This window comes from Gorilla gorilla, chromosome 3 (assembly GCF_029281585.2).
Source record: "Gorilla gorilla gorilla isolate KB3781 chromosome 3, NHGRI_mGorGor1-v2.1_pri, whole genome shotgun sequence".
Classification (NCBI taxonomy): Eukaryota; Metazoa; Chordata; class Mammalia; order Primates; family Hominidae; genus Gorilla; species Gorilla gorilla.
The window spans coordinates 33,620,641-33,645,612 of NC_073227.2; the positions used below are offsets into that span (position 1 = coordinate 33,620,641).

Consider the following 24,972-nt stretch of genomic DNA (forward strand, 5'->3'; position numbering starts at 1 on the left):
TCCCAAAGTGCTGGGATTACAGGCGTGAGCCACCACGCCCAGCCATGATTTCATTTTTTATGGCTGTGTAGTATTCTGTGTGTGTGTGTGTGTGTGTGTGTGTGTGTGTGTGTGTATGTCACATTTTCTTTATCCAGTCCATCACTGATGGACATGTAGGTTGGTTCCATGATTTTGCTATTGTGAATAGTGCATAAACATACAAGTGCAGGTATCTTTTGGTATAATGATTTCTTTTCCTTTAGGTAGATACTCAGTGGTGGCATTGCTGGGTTGTTCTATTTTTAGTTCTTTGAGGAATCTCCATACTGTCAAACTTAAGTTATTTATGGCCTCCTTTACAGGAAACAGTTCATAGGCCCCCAAGAATCTTCCATCAATGAACATTTGGAACATCCTCAGGCCCCAGTTTGAGAAACAGTGCATTGGATAGGTTGCTAGATGGATACCAAATGAATAATTATGGGCAGCAGGCATCTGCTTTGGCAGAGACTTCTTTGGGTCTATGAAAGTCTTCCTTTATGTTGGATGAGGCTCATAACAGTGATTGATATCTGCAGGTGCAGGCATGGTCTGGACCAACAACAGCCAGCCACATGCTGTTCCTGCTATTTGCCATCTGCACTGTGTTTTGACTCCTATTTCAACTCCTATTTGCAGTACCATAGCTGTTTCCAGCTACCAATGACTCTAGTCATCAGCCAGGCTACTCAGCCAACCTGAAAATATGCCAGATTGTCCATACATTTCCAATCCACCATGATTTTAAAAATACTCATCCTGTATTTCTATTAAAATCATAGAGTTTTAAAATCTTTTTATCAAAGGATTACATACATTAAGAAAAGGAAGCAAATTGTCACAATATAGTTTGATAAATGATCATAAAGTGAAAACACCCAGGTGAACAACCCTCAGGTCAAGAAACAGAATATTATCAGGATCCCAGAAGCCCACTTTATGCCCCCCACTCAAAAGATAACTGCTATGCTGACCATATCTTACTTTCATCTGGCTTTGAACTTCCTATAAGTAGACTTATCCGCACTGTACATGTATTTTTGTGTTTGTGTGTTTACTTTCTTTCTCAACATTATCTTTGTAAGATCCATCTGTCTTGTGTGTAACAACAATCTGTTTATTCTAATTCCCTTATCATATTCCATTGTCTGAATATGCCACAATTTACTTATCTATTCTGTTGATGGGTATTGGGTTGTTTTCATTATTAGGTTATTAGGAATAAACTGCTATGACATTCTTGTACCTTTATTTTGGTTGATATGTGTAAGTATTTCTGTTGAGTATATACCTAGGAGTGGGTCATAAGGTGTATGACAACAGTTTTTTTCAAAATGATTGCACCATTTACACTCCCACCAGCAGTGTCTGAGTGTTTCAGTTGCACCATCTATTTGCCAAGACTTGGTATTACCTGTCTGTTTCATGTTAGCCATTCTCTTTGGTGTGCAGTGGGTTGACATTGTGGTTTTACTTGCATTTGCGTATGACTTATGAAGTTGAGCATGTTTTCATATGTTTATTGGCCATTTGTAAATCCTTTTTTGTGAAGAGCCTATTTAAGGGTCTTGCCTGGGGAAGTAGGAAGGGATGAAGGCTAGAGATAGGCAAAGGTAAACCAGGGAGAACTTTGGGATTCACCATTTTACTGAAAACTTTTGGTACCTGCAAGTAATGATTCTGGAGTCACTGTATGTTATTCTGGGATGTCCATAGCTGAAAAATCCCTTTGTATGACAGGATGCCTGCAGGGAGGCTCTCTATTGCTCAGGTATGCTGGAACAAGTAAGGAATATGTTAGGGAGTGTGTCCCAGCCTGGCTCACAGAAAGGCTATTGCTTTTCCTAGGCCGTTTGAATTCCTAACCCCCACCACCAGTTTTAGTAGACCTTAACCTTGCAATCAAGTTGTAGATTATAGTACTATTGAACCTATATGAATCAGCCCCTCAGGGCCAAGGTCACATATTTGATTAGAGGCAAGTCTCATTTAAGTACATTTTCTCCCCGTGTGATGTTTATGAAAATGATGAAATTCATAGCATTTTTCTACTTCTCTGTATTTCAAATCAACCACATAATTTCCCCCTTTTGAAGGCTGCTGCAATGTAAATGGAAAAGCTCATGATTTGGGCTTGGACTATACCAGTTTAACTCCCAGTGCTAAATTTAACTAGTTGTGTGATTTTGAGCAAGTCACTTTACCTTTTTGAGACTTAATCTGCTTGCCTATAAAATGGGTACATCTACCTTACAAGGATAGGATTCAGATAATTGATGCAAAAGCAAACTGTAAACCTTAGGTTACTGGACAAATCAATATTATTATTTATGTTAGTTTGGGACCTATAGAAGGAGATCTTGGAAAATTGTAGGGCTGGGAGCCAGAGGCCATGGAAGATAGGGAAGGAGGTGAAAGTGGGAAAAATTACACCCTGGAAACCCAGTGACCAAGTCTCAACTCCTGGCTGGCTTGCATCAAAAGCTGGAGCCTGAGCGTCTGTTACAAGTGAAGGAGCCAATGCAGAAATTCCTCTGACCACTAGAGGGAGCCATACCTTAGATTGGGCATCAGATGGGCCTCTATTATCGTTAGCAAAGATCCCCATGGTGCCTGCCACTTTGATTTCACATCTGTAGGTCTGAAAAAAGCACTAAGCTTGACACTACTTCTCTTGATTTTAAAAAATTATCTTCTTCCTCAACATAACCACCACTACCATCATCATCCTAGTCTTTGCCCATCTGTCCATTAGTCTTGTTATCTCTTTGCCCTCTTTTAGGAGTGAAACAATTACCTTTAAAATCACAATTTATAATGAGAAACGTAATTTTCTAACAATCCAGAGCCTGTGTCTACCCACCAGGATCTCTTTTCTCTGTAGTGCAATTACATGAAGTGCCAACTTTTAAATCACAAGTTGGCTGGCCGCCTACGTCCATCAGAGGACAGGCCTGCCTTGGAGGGGAGCCATGTGGCCAGGGCTGTGCAAAGCCCTTCCATTGTTGCGTTTGATTTCTTTAGAAGGGGAACACCAAGGCCATGTGAGGGTCAAGCCTGAGAAAGAATGTTTATTTTTGGAGTTTCTGATAAGACCAAAAACAGACAGAAAAAAAGAAAAAGTTGAACATTCAGCACATTCATTTTACTGATACTAATGCTGCTAACTTCTCTGGGAAAATTCAACTTAAGACAACTCCGCGGTGATAAGAAAGCAGTGTCCCCACACATTTTCTCAATTCCTGGAGGAGGGCAAGGCAGAGGATGTTGCGTGTTTCTCCTAGAGGAAAAAGCTCAATCCTAGAGTCAGCTGGGTCAGCCTGAAACCTCCCCTCCCATGGGGTTCACTCCCACCTCTGCCTGACACTCAGGTGGAGCTCTGCTAGGAAGCTGGTGGGGTCCTGGTGCCTGCTCCACTCCCTGGACTTCCTGGCCCTCTGCCTGGGCTCCCACAAGCTATGAGGGAGTACTTGGGGGTCAGGAGCCTCAAGAGCATCCTGGAAAGTTTAGAAAATTTCACTTTTCAGGCCGGGCGCAGTGGCTCACGCCTGTAATCCCAGCACATTGGGAAGATCACCTGGGGTCAGGAGTTCAAGATCAGCCCGGCCAACATGATGAAACCCCAATTCTATTAAAAATATAAAAATCAGCTGGGCGTGGTGGCAGGTGCCTATAATCCCAGCTACTCAGAGATTGGGGCAGGAGAATCACTTGAATCCAGGAGGCGGAGGTTGCAGTGAACCAAGATCATGCCACTGCACTCCAGCCTGGGTGACAGAGTCAGTGAGACTTTGCCTCAAAAAAAAAAATAAAAAAGAAAGAAAAAGAAAATTTCACTTTTCTTTCATATATTCAGGCATTGCTTTAAAGATAATTAGCATTATCATTTCTGTCACTTTACGGGTAATATTAAGAGAAATAAAACTCAGGGGGTCTGGCTGATTTCTGCTCATTGTTTCTTTTATTCAGCCAATATTCCTGGGGCATGTACCATGAACCAGGCTCTGTGCCAGCTCCCGCAGATGCAAGATGAAGACCTTGCCCTTGCCCTTGAGTGGATGGAGAGGACACAGATGGACAAGCACCTAGATGAGATGAGAGGTGTAGGGGTTGGGCTTAGCTCTGCCTGTGGGAACCTGGGCAGGCTTCATCAGGAGGTGGCGCTCAAGTTCAACTGAAAATATGGGTAAGTCATTCCCTAGACTGACAAAGTAGGAAAGGGCATTTCAGACAAAAGCACAGTGTGTGCAAAAGCTTGGAGGTGTCAATGATTGGGTCACCTCCTCCGACTTGTAAGTCAGGTTGAGTGTGGTTGGGGTGTTCTCTGGAGAGGAACAAGAAGTCTGGCTAGAGAGGTGGGCAGAGATCATGGAGAGATGATGTGCCATATTAGGAAGTTAGGGTGTCATTTATTCATTCAACAAACACTGACTGCGTGCCTCCGATATGCCATCATCATTGTGGGCGCTGATCAACATGCAAGCCTTGCCCTTATGGTCTTACATTCTAATGGCGAGGGAAGGATGGACAATAATCAAGTACACAAATACATGAGCAAGGTAATTTCACATAACAGCACAGCTTACAAAGAAAGGTGAGGCAGGTTAAGGAGCTAGAGAGAAAGGAAGGAAGAGGGAAGAAGTTGCTATCTAGGTTAGGCAGGGCATTTGAGAAGAGATCTGAGTGAGGTGAGAGAAGAGGCTGGGTGAATATCTGGGATTGTGGGGGGTGGGGTGGTGGTGGGATGGGGGGGCCAGAGGACAGCAATAGCAAAGGCCCTAAGGTGCGCAGAGGTGCAGGGGCCAGATCAATAAACCTCAGAGGAAATGGTAAGGCCAGCAGGTTTTATCCTAAATGAGATGGGACACTGCTGGAGGATTTTTGTGTTTGAGACAGGGTCTTCCTCTGCCTCCCAGGCTGGAGTGCAGTGGCACAATCATGGCTCACTGCAGCCTCTACCTCCTGGACACAAGTGATTCTCCCATCTCAGCCTCCTGAGTAGCTGGTGTGCGCCACCACACCAGGCTAATTATATTTATTTTATTTTTTGTACAGATGGAGTCTTGCTTTGTTGCCCAGGCTGGTCTTGAACTCCTGGGCTCAAGCCAGCCTCCCACCTCAGCCTCCCAAAGAGCTGGGATTACAGGCATGAGCCACCATGTCTGGCCCACCACTGGGGCATTTTAAGGAGAGGAAGAACAGGATCCTAGTTCTGTGGTAAAAGAATCACTCACAGCTGTGTTAAGAATCGACTGTAGGGAAGAAAGCGCTGAACAAGGCAAGCTGGTGAGGAGCCTATTGCAATAACCCAGCAGGAGCTGCCTCCCGATGGGGAGGGGTGGTGGCCACGGAGTAATGAGGTACGGAATCAGGTTCTGCATACCTCATTCTCCAGCTCAGTGGCTCTCAAAGTGGGGTCACTGGACAGCGGCATCAGCCTTACCTGAGAAGGGGTTAGGAATGCAAAATCTCAGGCTCACCCACACCTGTTGAATCAGAGACCAGAGGCGTAGGGCCCTGCTCAGCAAGCCATGTGTGGTAAGCACGCTCTCCAGGTGATTCTACCCTTCAGGTGATGTGGGTGTACGTTCAAGTGAGAGGGCTACGTCCACTGAGGATGATGAGTAGGCGGGAGGGATTGTGAGCCAGAAACTAGACTGGATGTGATTTACCCATTAGGAGGGTGAGCCTGGGGTCACTGTGGAGGGGGCGGGGGAGGTGTTCATCAGCAGGAGGTGATGAGGGCACCAAGATGGCCAGTGTAACTGGGAGCACACAGAGGAGGAAGTGGAATAAAGCATAAAACAGCAAATATTGGCTGGGTGTGGTGGCTCTCGCCTGTAATCCCAGCACTTTGGGAGGCCGAGGCGGGTGGATCACTTGAGGTCAGGAGTTCAAGACCAGCCTGACCAACATGGTGAAACCCAATCTCTACTAAAAATACAAAAACTAGCCGGGCGTAGTGGTGCATGCCTGTAATTCCAGCTACTCAGGAGGCTGAGGCATGAGACTTGCTTGTACCCGGCAAGCGGAGGTTGCAGTGAGCCGAGATTGTGCCACTGCACTCCAGCCTGGGCGACAGAGTGAGACTCTGTCTCAAACAAAAACAAAAACAACAAAATAGCTAATATTTCTTGAGGGTCAATTATACGCCGGCACTGTGCCATTTCACTTGGATTATCCCGGATAATCCTGCAGTTTCTCTCAAAAGTGGGTGCTGTTGTTACCCCCACATAACAGATGAGAGGACTAGGTTTTCTGAAGTTAAATAAGGAACATGGCGTGTACAACATTGTGAATGTAATTAATGCCACTGAATAGCATACTTAAAAATGCCTAAAACGGCAAGTTTATATAATAGATGTGACCCAAATTTTAAAAAAATGTTAAAGAGAAAAAACAACACCACCAAGAAACCCCACACAGTTCCATCGGTGAGACAGAATTGAAACACAGGCACAGCAGGCCCAGGCCCTGAACGTCGCAGTGTGTAACAGGTGGAAATGACCATCGGCACGAGGTTCCAGGGGGTCATCTGAAGAGGGTTAATACTGATGTGTTAATTTTCTGGCATTTGGTTAAGATAGACCGCAGTTCAGATGCCCGGGTTTTAAGCTTAAGGCTCACTTTCTCCTTTCTCTTGCTTATCCACTGTATCCAGTCTGGATTATACTTTTGAAATATTTCCTAGATTTCATGTCCCACTCCCCATCCACAGTGCCACCATCGGGCCAGAATTGCCCTCAGTTTCTATCTCTTCCAAGAGGCACAGGAGAAAGGGGTAAGGCAGAGTGAAGAAGGGGAGCCCAGGCAGGAGTCTCCGAATTGGTTTGTGTTTCTCAGAAGCGTTGGAGAAATGCAGCACTTCTGAAAAATGCAAATTAACTCAGACTCCAAGGAGGGGCAGCAACACTACTCGGATGCTAAGGTGGTTTTTTTTTTTTTTTTTTTTTTTTGGAGACTCACTCTGTCACCCAGGCTGGAGTGCAATGGTGCAGTCTTGGTTCACTGCAACCTCCACCTCCCAGGTTGAAGCGATTCTCCTGCCTCAGCCTCCCGAGTACCTGGGATTACAGGCACACGCCACCATGCCCGGCTAATGTTTGTATTTTTAGTAGAGACGGGGTTTCACCTTGTTGGCCAGGCTGGTCTCGAATTCCTGACCTCAAGTGATTCGCCCACCTTGGCCTCCCAAAATGTTGGGATTACAGGCGTAAACCACCATGCCTGGCCAAGGTGATTTCTTTTTTTTTTTTTTTTTTAGTTTAAATTAAGATGCTTTTCTATCTCTCCCACCTATAACTTCTCTGCCTCCGGCCATGTTTTCAAACCCAACCCAGGTCTAGCAAGAGTACAAGACAAAGAGCTGAAATGAAATGTGGTAGCTTCATTTGAGAGCTGGGCTTCCACCTTTCTAACTAGTTGCCCTTTTAACTTGGCTGTTGGACTTGGACTTCCATGTCATCTTTTGATTGCGTGTTGCCAACAGCTCTGGAGCTGCTGTTGTCTCCTTTGCCAAGGAGGAAGTTTGCATCTCAGCGTTCCAATCCCCTTGGTGGCTTTTCCCATAGTCTGGGCCGTGCCAAGATATAAATGTGCGTGATCTGGTTTCCAGTTGGCTCTGCCATCTTCTGTCTTCACAGAGCCATCATTTTCAGAATTTAAAATGGTGTCCCCAGTGCTTTTAGTGGAAATCCAGGAGGCTCTGGGAACCAAAAGTTGTTATTTTGTTTTAGTAACTAATTTGGCATGTGCCCTGGATTTGGTGGCAAAAGCCCACCTGTCCTGAGCTATTATTTATTTAGCATACTGAGTGTAAAGATCGTTAAGTTTGCTGCATAAATATGAATATGTTTAATTGTGGTGTGCTCTGTATCCCAGATCTCCCAGGAGTGTTGAAGATGATGCTGTGCCTGCACTGTATGAACCTTCTGAAATGTGAGTATCCTGGATTCCAGCCCACGGCCAGTGCTGGGTTGTGCGTAAGGGACATGGACCTGTACGTGGTACGTGTCCTGGACTGAGAGATGGAAGGGAGTAACTCAAAGCATAGCTCTCAGAGTCAGATGGCCCGGCTCAGCTAGCACAAACTGGCAGTGTGGTCTTGGTGAACCCGATAACCACCTAGACCATCTGTTTCTTCTTCTGTAAATGGCAGCCATGGCCTCCCTCTCACAGCACGGTGTGTGACATAGTCTGCCCCTGGCTGAATTGCCACCTGCACCTCCCATAGCCTCCTCTTAGGTCCCTCTTCTTAAGACATGCCTAACCTCCCTGTGCTGAGATGTCCCCTGTGCTCAAAACTGCCTCATTAGAGAGGCCTCCTCATCCTACAGACGAGGTATTAGCCTCCTTGCCCAAGCCCTCTTTCTCTCATTCTCCCACTTTGCTTTTCTGCCTAGCACACGTCTCTCCCTGCAATTATATGATGTGATTATTTGTTTGCTTATTAAATCATCTCTCTCCTCACTAGAGGGTAAGCACTGTCAGGGCAAAGAGTTCTTTGCCTGACTTGCTGCCATCGGGCCAGCACTTAGAGTAGCCCCTGTTGGTGTTCAGTGTGGAAATCTAGGAGGGGGAACACCCTTGCAAAGGTGCCCTCTGGAATGGTGAGTGGAGTCCAGTGTTGAGAGGTGGCAAGACCAAGACAGACTCAGCCACCTGCCTGCCGTCCTACCTTTCCATTGATTCTTCCCAGAATTCCACATGGAGATAATGAATTCTCATTTCATGTTTAGAAAGAGTTGGAGGAGGCAGAGGAGAACTGCATGCGTGTGGGCATGGGTGGGGGGGACCTCTGATATAGAAAAATGATAGATGATTTTGTTTTTTCTGATCAGGACCAAAGACCAAGCTATTAGATATTTCCTGAAGTGCTTTTTTAGTGTGGATTTGGAGAAATAACTTGGAGGGATGATTGCTCTCTGCCCCCACTTGTACAGTTCTTAAAATGCTGGAATTGGTTTTTGCTATTGAAAAAGGCAGGCAGCAGCCCCCAGAAACCTCCTGAGGGTGCAGATGAGGCAGAGGCCCCAGCAGACCCCCAGCTGATGGACACAGTGTCTCCCCTTTTGGGCGTGGCCTGGTAACAATGACCTTTCTGGAAAGCCTTTGATTCTGGCAAGTGTCCTCAGGCTTCCTGGTACCTGTGACTGAGAAGAGTCACCTGGTGAGAAAAACAATGTTTTCTTTGGTCCAGTGACAGCACTCAAAGCCTTTCCAGGGGTGAGGGAGAAGTATGCAAAATGTTCCTGGGGTGGGCTGGGTGTCAGATGACTCCTAAAACAAACGGAAACAGACACTCAATGGAACCAACATTCCAGAAAAGTGGGGTGAGGACCAAGGGGACTCTCCAAGATTTCAGGGAAGTGGGGTGAGAGCCCCAAGAGTGTTTCCTACAGATGGGCAGGGCAGGATTTGAGAGTAGGTGGAAAGTGTTTACAGCCAAGCAAGCCAAGTTCGTTAATTAAAGGGTGGTTTAAAATATTGCGCCCAAGGGTCCCGGAATGAAATTCATCAAATATTAGAGACCTTGAAAATTGGTGCATGATTTTAGCAAGCAGAAAAGCTCAGCCAGTAATGTAGTGAGCACCATGTACCTGATACCTAGGTTTAGGACATTTTAGCACTTTGCCATATTTTCTTCAGATTTTATTTTCTAAAAGTAGAACCTGTTATAGACACAATCGAAGTCCCCTGTGTATCCCTCCCCAATTCTTTCTCTTTCTTCCCTCCCTCTGAACTTGGCTATTATTTCCAGGCATGTTTTTATTTTATTACTACAAATACTCTCTCCATAAATAGTTATATTACTGTATGTATTCTTAAAGTTCATGCCTAATGTATAATATAAAGCTGTTATTATATAATAATATATAATATGTATACATATAAATTACAAATGATTATGTCCTTATACAGACAGCCTTCTGCAACTAACCCTTTCTTTTTTTTTTTCTTTTTTGGGATGGAGTTTCATTCTTGTTGCCCAGGCTGGAGTGCAATGGCCTGGTCTCAGCTCACTGCAACCTCCGCCTCCCAGGTTGAAGCGATTCTCCTGCCTCAGCCTCCCAGGTAGCTGGGATTATAGGCGCCTGCCACCATGCCATACATAATTTGTTTTTGTATTTTTAGTAGAGACAGGGTTTCACCATGTTGGCCAGGCTGGTCTCGAACTCGACCTCAGGTGATCTGCCCACCTTGGCCTCCCAAAGTGCTGGGATTACAGGTGTGAGCCACCATGCCTGGCCAACTTACCCTTTTTGTTGTTCAACGTTATGCTTTGGGGATTTGCCTGTTTTCATACAGAGAGCTGCAGTTCAGTCAGTTCAAGTCTGAAGTCTAGAGTATTCCACCAGGTTAATACACCACCAGTTATGTATTCATTTTTATGCTGTGGGCATTTAGGATGTTTTAAGTTTGTGCTGTTACTTCAGTTAACACTTTCCTACCAGTCTGCTTGTCTTCTTGCTATAATGTGTCTAGAGGGTGTATCTAGGAGTGGAATTCCTAGGTCAAGGGATCTGCAAATATCCAGCCTTACTATATGTTGCCAAACTGGACTCCACAGTGATCAATACCAACATAAACTCTCACTAGTGTTGTGGAACAGTTCCTGTGGCCCTGCCTGCTCACCAGACATTTAGTGTTGCCAAAATGTGTAACTTTTGGCCAGTCTGGTGGGTAGGAAACTTACTGTTCAGTTTTTGAGGACTCGAGAGCTAGGAAATCCTTAAGAGGGAAGGTTACTGACAGTTTTTGAGGACCTACTCTGGGCAAGGCACTGCAACACCGTCTGCTTGAATTCTCCTGAGAAACTCTGCGAACTTGATATTAACACCCTCTTTTCACTAAGGAGGAAACAGGCTTGTTCAGGGTCCCACTGCTGGTGGAAGAGCGGGGATTGGAGTTCAGCTCTGTCTGTCCCCAAACCCTGCCCTCCCCTTACCAACTCCTCCATAGTCCAAATGTCTCACTTCTACAGAGAAGAAAATCATGCTCTAGAGAGGCAAGGCAGTGGGACTGTCCCACAATGAGGAGGTGGCAGAGAGGACTGGAAGCCTGCTCCATAGGGGTGACCAAACTTGAAGAGCTCTCCCTTGAAGCTCTCCTGGCTCTACTGGCCCCGTGGCATCCACATGCCCTGAGCAGGACCACAACATGGCAACTTCATTATTGCTGCCCAGGTCCTGAACCTGCCCAATCTCCTGGCCTTCTGGGAGAGGGGAATGTTAGCTACAAGCTGTCACTCATGTGCCAGGAAGTGTGCTATGTGGTGTACTTACGTGACCACATTGAATCCTAGATACCCTCATTGTTTCCATTTTGCAGATGATGAAATGAAACTCAGAGAGCTTCGTTTTCCCTGTGCTGTTCCCACTCACACACCCTGGCCTCAAGCCCCACTTTCTCACTCTCTTTTCCAACCAGGGGAATGCCAGAAATGCGCCTGGAGGGAAATAGCTGGGGAGATGAGCCTCATTTTACTGCTTCTGCTCAAGGCTCTTCCAAGCTGAGTGTTAAATGCCATTCCTTTTTTCTTTTCCTAAAATGAAATGTACTTAAAAAAAAAAAAAACAACCTTTTAACTTTAGAATAGTTTGAGATTTACAGAAAAGTTGTGAAGCTGGTGTCGTTTCCATATACTCCACACCCAGATTCTTGTAGTTAACATATAACATTAGCAAGGTATGTTTGTCACAATTCATGAACCAGTATTATTAATTATAATGTTATTAACTAAATCCCATACTTTACTCAGATTTCCTTAGTTTTTTTGTTGCTGTTTTGTTTTTGTTTGTTTGAGACAGAGTCTTGCTCTGTCACCCAGGTTAGACCACAGTGACTCAATCTCGGCCCACTGCAGCCTCCACTTCCTGGGATCAAGTGATTCTCCTGCCTCAGCCACCCACATAGCTGGGATTACAGGCGCTTACCAACATGTCTGGCTAATTTTTGTATTTTCCTAGAGACAGGGTTTTGCTATGTTGGCAAGGCTGGTCTCAAACTCCTGACCTCAGGGAACCTTGGCCTCCCAAAGTGCTGGGATTATAGGCGTGAGCCACTGTGCCCGGCCAGATTTCCTTAATTTTTACCTAAATGTTTCTTTCCTGCCCCAGGAGCCCATCTGGAATACCACATAGTCATCACGGCTCTGTAGGTTCCTCTTGGCTGTGAAAATGTATCAGACTTTCCTTGGTTTTTGGACAGTTGTGAGGAGTACTAGCCAGGTATTTTGTAGAATGCCCTCAGTTACAATTTGTCTGAGATTTTTCTTATGATTCGACTGGGGTTATGGGTTTTTAGGAGGGAGATCCCAGAGGGAAAGTCCCCCTCTCACCACACCACAGTATATGAAGCGTACACACCCCCAACATGGTTTATCCCTGCTGCTGTTAACTCTGATCACCTGGCTGATGTTAATGCTGATCACCTGGCTGCTGTTAACCCTGATCACCTGGCTGATGTAATGTTTGTCAGGTTTCTCTACTATAAAGTTACTCTTTTCTCCCCATTTTCATACTGTGCTCTTTGGAAGGAAGTCACTATACACAGCCCACACTTACGGAGTTGGGGAGGTTGGGGACAGTGGCTCATGCCTGTAATTCCAGCACTTTGGGAGGCCTAGGCAGGTGGATCGCTCGAGTCCAGGAGTCTGAGAGCAGCCTGGGTGAGAAACAGAAACCCCATCTCTACTAAAAATACAAAAATCAGCTGGACATGGTGGCACATGCCTATAGTCCCAGCTACTTGGGAGGCTGAGGCAGGAGGATCGTTTGATCCCAGGAGGCAGAGGTTGTGGTAAGCCATGATTGCACCACTACACTCTAGCCTGGGCGACAGAGTGAGACCTTGTTTTAAAAAAAAAAAAAAGTGAGAGGTGTCTGGCTGCAGTCTGTATTCCTGAGCACGTGCTGTGTGGCCTCCTGGCCTCTGGTTTCTCCAGACCCATGCTGTGCTCTGGCACTGATAATAACACCTCTGCCACCCTTAGCCCTGGAATTAAAGCTGCCAAAGCCCTTTACAATTTCATATCCTTCCTGTCATTTGCTGCTCTGCCAAGTAGGAAGCACATGCACTATTATCTGCCCCTTTTTAGAGTTGGAAAAACAAAGGTTCAGAGAAGGACAGTGACTTACCAAGTGCTGCACAGCTGGTCTGCCGTAGGGCTGGGGTTGAAGGCAGGTCTCCCTGGCTCCACTAGGCCACTCTCCCTGGGGCTGCCCTCGTCCTGACTCCCAGCAGCTGTTCCTCCCCAGAACAGGCTCTTTGCTCCCTCTCGCCTGCATATGTCCTCTCTCTCAACCACTTTTCTCTTCCTAATTGTCACGTGGCTTCTGCCCCGAGGCCCCCTTTCCACCCTCTGACGTAGTTTCCATTTCATCCACTGCGCCAGCCCTTCGGCTCCCTCCTGGCCCCAAAATGTCCGTTCTTGGGCTGTTTCCTCCTTCACAGCCTCCTCCACAGGCTGTGTTGAAGTCTCCATCCTCCCCACCTGGGGACAGAGGGGTTCTCAGGGCCACAGAGAACCCTTGGGAAGAGAGATGGGCACCTTCAGAAAATATATTTTAGCCTATCCTTTCTCAAACTTCTCTGTACAGAAGAGGCCCAGGAGGTATCTGTAAAAAATACCAATTTCTGGGCTCCCGCTGTTGAGTCCATTGTCCTGAGGCCCAGGAATGTGCATTTTACACAATTGTCTGAAGTGATTCTGATTCAGGTGATACTGCAGTTTGAATTGCTTGAGCCCAGGAGGTTGAGGCTGCAGTGAGGTGTGATTGCACCACTGCATGCCAACTGGGCACTAGAGTGAGACCCTGTTTCAGAAATAAATAAATAAATAAATAAATAACTCACCAAAACCTTTCAACACATACCTACTAGGATGGCTACGAAGGAAGGAAGGAAGGAAGGGAAAGGGGAAGGGGAAGGGAAGGAGAAAAAGAAGGGCAGAGAGAGACAAAAAAAGAAAAAGAGAGGAAGACAGGAAGAAAGAAAGAGAGGAAGAGAAGGAAAGACAGAAATAAAGAAAAAGAGGCCGGGCTTGGTGGCTCATGCCTGTAATCCCAGCACTTTGAGAGGCTGAGATGGGAGGATTGCTTTAACTGGGGAGTTCTAGACCAGCTTGGGCAACATAGCGAGACCCCGTCTCTAAAATAAATAAATAAATAAAATGAAAGAAGGAAGGAAAAGGGAAGAGAGAGGAAAAGAAAGAAGCAAGGAAAAGAGGAAGAAAGCAAGACAGAAAAGGACAGAAAGAAAGAAAGAACAAAGGAAGGAAGAAAGAGAGAAAGAGAAAGAAAGGAATAAGGAAGAAAGGAGGACAGAAAAAGAGAAAGAAAATAACAATTGTCAAGGATGTGGAGAAATAGGAACCCTTGTGCCTTGTTGGTGAAATGTAAGTTGGTGCCACTAATGTGGAGAATAGTAATTGGTTCCTCAAAAAATTAGACATGGAACTACCATATGACCAAGGAAGTCCGTTTCTGGGTATATACCCAAAAGAATTAAAGATAGAGATATCTGTACACCATGTTCACAGCAACATTATTCACAATAACCCAAAGGTGGGAAACAACCCAAATGTCCATGACAGATCAATGGATAAACAATATACTGTATCTACCTACAGTGGACTATTATTCAGCTTTAGAAGGAAGGAAATTCTGAAACGTGCCACAACATGAGCGAGCCTTGAAGACATTATGCTAAGTGAAATAAGCCAGTCACAAAAGGACAAATATTATATGATCCTGCTTATGCGAGGTACTTAGAGTAGTGAAACTCACAGAGACAGAAAGTAGAATGGCCATTGCCAGGGTCTCGGGGATGGGGTGGGATTGAGGAGTTAGTGTTTAATGGAGTTTCAGTTTTTCAAGATGAAAAGAATTCTGGAGATGGATATGGTTGCACAATTTAGTGTACTTAATACCATTGAACTGTACACTTAAAAATGGTCATGAGGGTAAATTTTGTGTATTTTACCACAATTTCAAAAATTTTACCACAATTTCAAACCTCTCAACAATTCTATGAAGTAGGTACTATTACTATTCCCATTTAACAGATGAGGAAACTGAGGCATAAAGAGGTTAGGAGATGTCCTTAAAAATCACACAGGGCCGGGCACGGTGGCTCACGCCTGTAATCCCAGCACTTTGGGAGGCTGAGGCGGGCGGATCACTTGAGGTCAGGAGTTCCAGCCTGGCCAACATGGTGAAACCCCATCTCTACTAAAAATACAAACATTAGCTGGACGTGGTGGTGGGCGCCTGCAGTCCCAGCTACTTGGGAGGCTGAGGGAGAAGAATCGCTTGAACCTGGGAGGCGGAGGTTGCAGTGAGCTGAGATCGTGCCACTGCACTCCAGCTTGGACAACAAAGCGAGACTCTGTCTCCAAAAATAAATAAATAAATAAATAAATAAATAAATAAATAAATAAATAAATAAAAACACTGATAATAAGTGACAGAGCTGGAATGTGAATCTGGGAAGTGTGCGTCCCTCAAATGTCCACACGTCCATTCCCACCTCCTCCAGGCTGCGTGCAAATGCCCACCTGTCTTCCCGCCTTTTGTCACCATCCTGCATAAAATAGCTGTCCCCTCTCCCCAAGACATTTCCTATCCCTGTTTCCCTGCTTTATTTTTTATTTATTATTATTATTGTTATTATTATTTTCTGTGACTCTAGCCAAAGATAGTTTTTATTCTTGGCACTTGACTTGTAATATACTTATTCGATTCCATTTTTATCATCTGTCCCCTAGACATAGCTTCATGATGGTAGGGATTTTGACTTTTTGTTTGCCATGATATCCGTGTGTCAGGCTTTGCATAGCAGCTGCTCAGTAAATACTTGTCGAATGACTGAACCAAACGTGGATTGGGTGGCTTCTATGTGCCAGACACTGGAAATGCTAATATGTAAATGAAGCCCAGTTTTTGACTCCAGGGCTACTGGTCTGGTGGAGCGATGGAGCAGCAAGGAGCCATGTAATGATCCTGTTTCCACGGGGCACTGGGACAGTAGAAAGCACAGAGGAGGAACACCCAGCCCAGCTTTGCTGGGGCCAGGAAGGATGCCTGGAGGCAAGACAGCCCCTTGAGCTTAGTTCTCAGGAATGAGTTGGGGATGTCCAGGTGAAGAAGAGAAGGAAGGGCTTTCTAGGTAGAGGGAATAGCATATGCAAAGGCTTAGAGGTCTGAAAGGGCACTGGCCTTCAGGAGAACCCAGTCACTAAGTGCGAGGGATGCCAAAGTGTATTGAGAGGAAGCTGGAGTCTCTCTGAATCTGCTGTGATTCTGAAGGCTGCCCGATTAAAAAAAAAAAATTTAAAGAAAGAGGAAACTGAGGCAGATCTTCAAGGGCCTTGTTTGCCTGCTAGAGGACCCCTGAAAGGCCTGGAGAGCTATTTCTTTCATCTCCTATGCCATCATTTCCTGTCTCCTATGTACCAAGGAGGTGCCTCAGTTTATGTGAAACCTACTTCTAGCGTGGTTGCACTCAAATTCCATCAGTGATGTTTAGAGTCATCATAAATACAAAGTACCAGGAAAAGGAGGGAGACTGACATTGATTGAATATCTCCCTTTTGGTGTCTGAAGCTTATTTTGCATTAACAATGGAATCACTACAACCACCCTGAGCAGTGAGTAGGTGAGTGCAGTTAACATGTGCATTTTACAGGCTGGAGCACTGATGCTCAGAGGAATTAGATCATTGCTCAAAATCACACAGATGGTAGAGTCAGGATTTGAACTCAATCCACCTACCCCAGAACCTGGGAGTTCTTGCAGTGAGAAGAATGGACTTCTCTGTTCTTGCTTTTCCTGATTCCTCTGAGTACGCCAAGTGGCTTGGATCACTTGATTCTCCTTCCTCTGAAGAGCAGTGACAGCAGAACCTTATCTATATGTTAGGTGTAGACAATCAGACAACTGCAGTACCAGTTCTTCTTTCCAAAGCCTCTTGGATGATTGTGAACCATGGCTAACACTCTTCTTTGCTTTTGTCAACTGGCCAGGCAGCAAAGAGGACACCTGGGCTTTGCTGATAAACTTAGGAATCTGGCACCTATCCTGCAGCCTGGAGAGAACTTATTTTCTCTTGGGGTGCTTGTGTGCTGCTTCTTTGCCAGGGCTTGGCTAGGGAAAGGCTGCGTCATGCTTGTGGCACACAGAGCAAAGCTATGAGGATGTGAGTGGCCCCAGGTCTCAGTGATTTGAAATAAAGGGTGGCAGATGCAAATAAGATTTAGACACAGTGAAAATCTCCGGCTATATAAGGTGGAGACAGAGGACAGGGGTTAGGCATTTAAAACCCAGAAGTAGATGGAAAATTAATACCATCTTAATGCCTGATGGAACTATGTAAATAGTCACTCTCATTGTGTTTGCTGCTGTCAGTGCTTGGTTCTTTCTTGACATTTGTGTATTTTCTCAGATGGAAATACCTAGCCTGCTCTCCAGCAAAGAAGGCAAGGAGGTGCTCTCAGTTTCTGTGTCTGGATGAGTTTTTTTTTTCAGTAAGACTTGGTGCCCTGTGTATGTGTAGAGAGGGATGGAGAGAGGGGGATAGTTGCACATCAATGGCAGACGCAGTTTTGCCTCATCTTGGTGCTCCTGAGGAGGGAGAGATTAGAGCTTTGTGGTTTATTTGGGGACAAGTTCTTAGTTTGAGGAGGAAAAGGGTATTAAATGACTGTCTTAGTCCATTTGATAAATACTAACAGACTAGATAATTTATAGTGAATAGAAATGTATTCGGCCCATGGTTCTGGAGGCTGGGAAGTCTGAGAGCATGGCATCGGCATCTGACAAGGGCCTTCATGCTGTGTCATCCGGTGGCAGAAGGCAGAAGGGCAAAAGGGAGTGAGAATGAGATCAAGAGAAGGCCGAGCTCACTGTTATAAAAAGTATGCTCTCCCAGTAATGAACTCACCCTGACAATAATGGCATCAATCCATTCGTGAGGGCAGAGACCTCATGGCCTAATCACCTCTCAACATGGTTGCATTGAGATGTGACACATGAACAGGTTTCCAACACATGAACTTTGGGGGCCATATTCAAACCATAGCAATGACCCTTGATGACCCAGGACCCACCCCTTTTATAATTTTATCACTCTTCCATTCATATCATTCATTCAACAGATATATATTGGCTTTGGTTGCAAAAGTGGAAAGGAAAGCATCCTTTGTATCAATCAGAAAGGAACATGTCAATGGATTTCCCATAACTGCTGACTTCACTCCCAACATTTCCCATGGTGGCCTCTGGAGTCTCTCCCCAGTTGTTGACCCTCCCTTCAACTCTCCACCTCCCAACCCGAAGGGAAGCCAGACTCTAGCTTGAGGACCTCATTTACCCTGCAGCTCTTTTGAGAGGAGGGAGCTTCTTTCTCTGCATTCAACAACCCAGTTTAGAGCAGGTATATTCCCCATGCTCCTCATTGGGATTTTTAGTTCCACTGGGGCTCTGCCCATTTCCACAATACCCTGCCCCCTTGCACTCTTGTTGTCCTTGTCATTTGCTGACCTCCTGGTAATTCCCACATGCATCCATGGGCACCGCAGGCACCTGGCTCAGTGTTTTTTCCTCCATTCTGGATGCATTACCCCCCAGGCCCTGCTCCCTCTCTTGGTTGTCACTGCTCAGGCCCTGCTCCCTTTCTTGGTATGCTCTAACATACCTTCTCCTCCTTCCTTAGACCTCCAACGCCTCCTTCCTATCCTCACTCTCAGCTCATAATGTAGCCTTCTGTTTCACTGAGAAAATAGACACCAACAGAAAACATGCTCCTGCCAGCCTCCTGTCCACACATCTGCACTCTCTGCCTCCCCACCCATGACTTCTTTGCACTCTTTCTTTGGCCAGTCCTTCTTGCCTTCACCCTGCAGGGGCTTCCTCTTTCCTGCATCACCAGTTTCCCTCCCTCTTTTGGCTCATTCCCATCAACATACACGTGTCCTATAAAATCCTCCAACTTTAAGATATAGACCTGATTTTGACCCCAGCAGCCTCCAGCTGTGGCTCTATGTCTCTGCTCCTAACACAACTCCTGGAAGCAGCTGTCTCCACTTCTTGTCCTCCAGTTCTCTCTTGAATGCACCCCAAGCTATCCTTTGTTCCCATACCACTACCTAGAAACGTGTCCTGTCAAGGATCATAGTGGCTCCCTCCTCCATGGCCATATCCAGGGTCTTATCTTAGTCCTCACTGTTCCTTACTCCCTACATGCCATGAGCCACCAAATGCTGTCAATTCTGGCCCTTAAATCTCTCGCCCATCTGTCCCCCTCTTCTCCGTCAACACTGCCCCGCCCTAGTTCAGACCTTAGCCCTTTTCACCTTCCCTGTTATAATAAATGCCCTCTTTACCTGTCTCCCAGCTACAGCTTTTCCCCTCCCCAAATACTCCCTCCCTGCTTCCCTCACAGATGCCAGAATGACCCAATCACCTCCTATCCTTCAAATCCAATGTTTGGGAATTATAAAGCTCTTCCTTATTTTTTTTGACTCCTCTACTGACTACTCATTTCTCATTTTTCTCCCACAAATGTTTATAGCATTCCTTCTTTGTGCTAGGCTCTGTCACAGCCCCAGAGTCTGAAGCCTCCTGCACCTCTATTGCAATCTCTCTGCTATCTGGCCCATCTGTTTCCCAGGGATTTTCATATTGCATAATTGTTTGCTTGCATGATTTTTTTTTTAAGAGGCATGGTCTTACTCTGTTGCCCAGGCTGTGGCACGATCATAGCTCATTGAAACCTCAACCTACTGGGCTCAGGTGATCCTTTTACCTGGGCCTCCCAAAATGTTGGAATTACAGGTGCAAGCCATCCCACCTGGCCTTGCTTGTATTCTTTTTTTCTTCTCACTAACCACAGCCTCTCATGTTTTTTTTTTTTTTTTGTCTTTTTGTTGTTGTTGTTTGTTTGTTTTTTGTATTTTAGTAGTGATGGGGTTTCACTATGTTGGCCAGGCTGGTCTGGAACTCCTGACCTCGTGATCCTCCCACCTCGGCCTCCCAAAGTGCTGAGATTACAGGTGTGAGCCATTGCAACCGGCCAGCTTTTCATTTTTGTGCCTCCAGAGTCAAGTTTGTGTTTGGCCCATGATAGGTAATAAGTCAACATTTGTTGAAAGGATCAACGATGAATGAGCTACGCTAGAGGCCCCCAGTAATCGGGACTCTGGTATCTGAGCCACTGCCTCCTAGTTTTCCCATATGGTACATGGCAGGAGTAATATGTTGCCTTTGGGGAGCTTCACTGAGGACTCTAATCAGGATCCCACGTATCAACAAGGATGCTCTTAGAGCATTTTGTCTTTTCTATTAGAATGCCAGTTTTCTGCTTGTATTCTATCAATCCTCACTGAGGGATAGAGCCTGGCCTCCCGTGGGGTGAGGGTAGGAGGCGAGCTTGGATTTTTGGATCCATCTGATCAGTTTCCTCCACAAAGATGGGAGACAATGGAGGGGAGAACCCTTTAGGGCAGAGCCCATGCCCTGGTCTTCATTTCCCAGGATCTCACTGAATTGATGGTGCTCAGTGCAACCTCCAAGAAAGGTTTGCTGAGTGAATGTTGAAGCCCTGTTTGCCTGTCACAGGTAATTTAATAGACTGCATGAGGCATATCAAAACAACTGGGAAATAGTTCCTTCTCTCAAAGATTCTACAATCTATTTGGGAAAAAAATGTATTGTTTTGAATTTTAAAACTCCATGAAGAATGTTTTCCCCAATGTTATTTATCTAGTCATTTATTTTTATTTTTATAGACAGTGCAGTTTTGTTACATGAATATATTTCATAGAGGCAAAATCTGGGCTTTTAGTATAACCATCAGCTGAATAGTGTTCATTGTTCCCATTAGGTAATTTCTCATCCCTCACCCCCATCCCACCCTCCCACCTTTTTGAATCTCCAGTGTCTTACTATTTTTCTTTTTTGAGACAAGGTCTGACTCTGGTTATGCAGGGTGGGGTGCAGTCCCACCATCTTGGCTCACTGCAACCTCAGCCTCCTGGGCTCAGGTGATTCTCCCACTTCAGTCTTACAAGTAGCTGGGATTACAGGCTAACGCCACCATGCCTGGCTATTATTTTGTATTGTTAGTAGAGATGGGGTTTCACCATATTGTACAGGCTGATGAGTCTCCGATGTCTATGATTCCACTCTCCATATCCATGTGTACCCATTATTTAGCTTACACTTACAAGTTAGAACATGTAATATTTGACTTTCTGAATTACTTTTCTTAAGATAATGCCCTCCAGTTCCACCCATGTTGCTGCAAAAGACAAGATTTTATTCTTTTTTATTCCTTCTGATATATATAGATAGACCACATTTTCTTTATCCAGTTATCTGTTGGCAGACACTTAGGTTGATTCCACATCAACCCACATCACTTTGCTATTGTGAATAGTGTTGTGATAACATATGTATGGAAGTATCTTTTTGTTATAATGATTTCTTTCCCTTTGTGTAGCTACCCAGTAGTGGGACTGCTGGATCAAATGATAGTTCTTTGAGAAATCTCTATACTCATTCCAACAGAGGTTGTAATAATTCACATTCCCACCAACAGTGTATAAGCGTTCCCTTTTCTCAGCATCCTCACCAATGTCTGTTATTTTTGACTTTTTTTTTTTTTTGAGACAAAGTCTCACTCTTATCACTGGAATGCAATGGCATGGTCTCGGCTAACTGCAACCTCTACCTCCCGGGTTGAAGAGATTCTCCTACCTCAGCCTCCCAAGTAGGTAGGAGTACAGGTGCTTGCCACCATGCCTGGCTTAATTTTTTTTTTTTTGTATTTTTAGTAGAGATGGAGTTTCACCATGTTGGCCAGGCTGGTCTTGAACTCCTGACCTCATCCGCCCGCCTTGGCCTCCCAAAGTGAGCCACCATGCCCAGCCTATTTTTGACTTTTTAATAATAGTCATCATGACTGGTGTAAGATGTTTCTCATTGTGGTTTTTTAATTGTCCTAATGTGATTTAGAGTCCAACCAAGAGCAAAGGTGAAATCCTCTTTAGGCGTCAGGTTATGATTTATTTCTTCACCACACAATAAAAAAGAAAGGAGAGAAAGAAACTAAAGTCATCTCCCAGACGACTCTTGGCTCTTAGCTCCTGCTGAAGTTGGAGACCCTCATGGGATATTAGATAGGATGGGAAAAAGGGAAGAGGGAAGGCATGAAACACAGCTCCCTTTATTTTTCTTCTTATTCAAGTAGTATCTTTTTATCTTTGGAATTTGGAAAGCAGAGATGAGGGTGAAAAAAAACTGCCCCAAAACTTATTCAGAGATAATCGCCTTGTATTTTAGTATAGTTTAATCTTTGTTTCTTAAAAACAAGACAAACTATATGTTTTTTGCTTTGTGTATAGGGATTCTTGTTGTTGTAATTACAAAAGCAACACATGGTCACTGTTGAAAGGGTTGGAAACATCAATAAGAAAAAGAAATGAGAATGAAAATTGCCCTCAGGGTCACCAAATAAACACCAAACAGTGTTGACATTAAAAGGTGTATTTTGTCTTCCTTGTTACTTCCCTCCTTTTTCATTTTCTACGTGACACAAAGAAACAAAACTCCACAGATTTTTTTCATATTTGGTACCAAATTAGAAAACACAAATAAATAAAGGAATACAAATGAAAAGGGGAAAAGGCTGGGCATGGTGGCTCACACCTATAATCCCAGCTACTTGGGAGGCTGTGGCAGGAGAATTGCTTGAGCCCAGGAGTTTGAGACCAGCCTGGTCAACATAGCGAGACCCCCATCTCTACAAAAAAATTTTAAAATTAGCCAAGCATGGTGGTGCATGCCTGAAATTTAGCTGTAATTATTTATTTAAAAATGCCCTTTTAGCTGGGTGTGGTGGCTCACACATGCAATCCCAGCACTTTGGGAGGCTGTGGCAGAAGGATGGCTTGAGCCCAGGAGTTGAAGACCAGCCTGGGCAACATAGTGAGATCCTGTCTCTAAAAAAAAAGAAGAGGCTGGGCATGGTGGCTCACACCTGTAATCCCAGCACTTTGGGAGGCCAAACCAGTTGGATCACCTGAGGTCAGGAGTTTGAGACCAGCCTGGCCAACATGGTGAAATCCCATCACTACTAAAAATACAAAAAAAATTAGCTGGGCAGGGTGGTGCATGCTTATAATCGCAGCTACTGAGGAGGCTGAGGCAGGAGAATTGTTTGAACCTGGCAGACAGAGGTTGCAGTGAGCTGAGATCGCCCCCCTGCACTCCAGCCTGGGTGACAGAGCATGACCCTGTCTCAAAAAAAAGGGGGGGTCACAATCTAGAGAGAAAGGAAGACCAGGAGACAGGTGGTTACCAAACAGTAGGCCAAGCACAAGACAGAGCTAATCACAGGGTGGGGCCGTGTGGGGCAGAGCTGAGGAGCATCTGGACCAGGAGGGGTGGCCAAGGGGAGATGGGCCTGAATCTACCCTTGAGGGATAAAATTAGCTACATAAAAGAAAAGCAGGCAGATGGGGAAGTGGTGATGGTGGCAGAAACCATAAGGAGATTTTAAAACCAGGGACTGGCATGTGCAGAAACATGGTGACGTGTTGCCGTCCTTTACCCTAGCCCAACAACACCCTGTACATAGAGGTTAGGATAAAAATTTGCTGAATGGATGGATGATCAAATACAAATTTGATTTTATTTGGAGACCATGGTAGGTAATAAATTAACGTTTGTTTAAAGAATGAATGATGAATGAGCTACGCTAGAGGCCCTCCAGGAATCAGGACTCTGGCATCTGAGCTGCTGCCTCCTGATTTTCCCACACGGCACATGGCAGGAGTAATATGCTGCTTATGAGGAGCTTCACTGAGGACTTTAATTGGGGTCCCAAATATCAACAAGGATGCTCCCCTAGGCAAGATTTTCTCTGCTTCTTGGGTTGTTCTGCATTTGATGTTGTTAGAATGGGCAATGTCTGAGCTTGGCTGGCACAGAGAGACTTGAAGTTGGCTGTGCCCAGTTGGATCTGGTGCAGGAAGGGCTTGGCCATACATACTTCTTCAGCTGAATATTAATATTAATTGACATCTAAATGTTGGAGGTAGAATTCCTGCAAAACCAGTCCCAGGTGTTTCATGAAGCCTGGAGTGGGGTGGACTGAGTGGGGTGGGGTATTGCAAAGTTGTCACCTTTGACTGGTGTCAGGCTCTGGAGAGTAGGTCACAACAGTCACTGTCAACTCGGCCTCCTAATGAACCTCTAACCTGGCTTCCCTTCCTGCTTGCCTTGGAACCGGGCTGGCTGTTATCTTAAGGGCTTTCCATCTCTCTCTACCTCTCACTATACTAATCTCACTAAGTTATGACAGCAACCCCATGAAATGAATACCACAGACAAGGAAACTTGGTTTTGGAGAGGTGATGGGGCCACACAGGCCACTCAGCTGGTGAGTGGCAGAGCTCAATATCAAGCCTTGGTGTTTGTCTCTTCAGAGTTTGTTCTCTTAGCAACTCAGTCCGTTTGGGCTGCTGTAACAAACTATCATAGACCGAGGGGCTGATAAACAACAGAAGTTTATTTCTCACAGTTCTGGAGGCTGGGACATCCGAGGCCAAGGCAGCAGAGTCAGTGTCTGATGGGGGCCCGTTTCCTGGTTCATGGATGGCCATCTTTTTGCTGTGTCTTCATGACAGGAATGGGGAGGGGGCTCTCTGGGCCCTCTCTTATAAGGACACTAATCCCATTCATGAGGGCTCCACATTTATTACGTAATTACCCCCACAACCTCTCCTCCAAATACCATTGCATTGGGGTTTAGAAGCTGACATGAATTTTGGATGGGACACATTTAGTCTATAGTAGCAAGCACCCCACACCACTCCCTTTCAAACACCAGCTGGGCCCCTGTTGTGTCCTGGGCTAGCAGGTATCAGAGTCTTTAACCATTCATTTA

The 24,972-nt window shown here is 45.3% G+C and overlaps 1 long non-coding RNA gene across 2 annotated transcripts in view; it reads left to right on the top strand.

Annotated features, from left to right (window-relative positions):
• Positions 1-3,570: 3,570 nt before the first annotated feature.
• LOC129533246 (uncharacterized) overlaps positions 3,571-24,972 on the top strand; it is a 43,362-nt gene continuing 21,960 nt past the window's right edge. For both annotated transcript variants that reach the window (XR_008679321.2, XR_008679320.2), the window contains exons 1-2: positions 3,571-4,207; positions 7,903-7,959. This is a non-coding gene — a long non-coding RNA (uncharacterized lncRNA). The remainder of the gene's footprint in view (positions 4,208-7,902; positions 7,960-24,972) is intronic.